Source organism: Nothoprocta perdicaria, unplaced genomic scaffold, assembly GCF_003342845.1.
Source record: "Nothoprocta perdicaria isolate Ctin4 unplaced genomic scaffold, notPer1 scaffold_290, whole genome shotgun sequence".
NCBI classification, from domain to species: domain Eukaryota; kingdom Metazoa; phylum Chordata; class Aves; order Tinamiformes; family Tinamidae; genus Nothoprocta; species Nothoprocta perdicaria.
This window is the reverse complement of record NW_020455522.1, coordinates 479,349-480,014: the sequence shown is the minus strand read 5'-3', so window position 1 is coordinate 480,014 and position 666 is coordinate 479,349.

Here is a 666-nt window from a genome sequence, read left to right as displayed (position 1 = left end):
AAGGTCTGCAGCAACCTAGGCGGATTAAACAGCTAGATTCTCAACCTCCTCAAAATTTAATTTCATGCTCAGTTTTGGGATAAAAAAAAAACCTCACAAACCTCCATTTGTTGCTTTCATGGAAAGTGTGTGGCTGGACATTTATTTGTATTTCTTTTTMAATAAAATTTTTGAGCTATTCTTGGAGCAAACCAACTAAAGGAACAACTTTCCGTACTGCTCTCCGGCACAAGGTGGCACACGTGCCCTTGGTTATAACGCCCAAATACCCCCCCAATAAATATGCACATTCAGAAACCCGGGAAAGGATAAGGAATTAGCAGTGAACACCACCTTTGACTTTACAAGGCACTTAAGAGTATGTTCATTCCCCTCTGCTACCTGTGGAACACAGATGAAAACATCGGAAGTGCCAGAAATCCAAATCCCGATAAAATCCAGGTTATTTGCCAGGATAAAATCTCTGGCGACGTTTCTGAGATCGGGAAACTTGCAGAAAACAYGGCCCATGTCAGGAAGGGCCCAGACGTGGCCAGGAGGGCAGGCTGAAGTTGCTCCCTCCGTGCGCCGCGCTGGGACGGCCGGAGCCCGCGCAGCTCTGCCTGCCTGTCCGTGCCGGGACGGGCACCGCGCACACGCGGGACACGCGGGGTGTCCGGGGGCCCT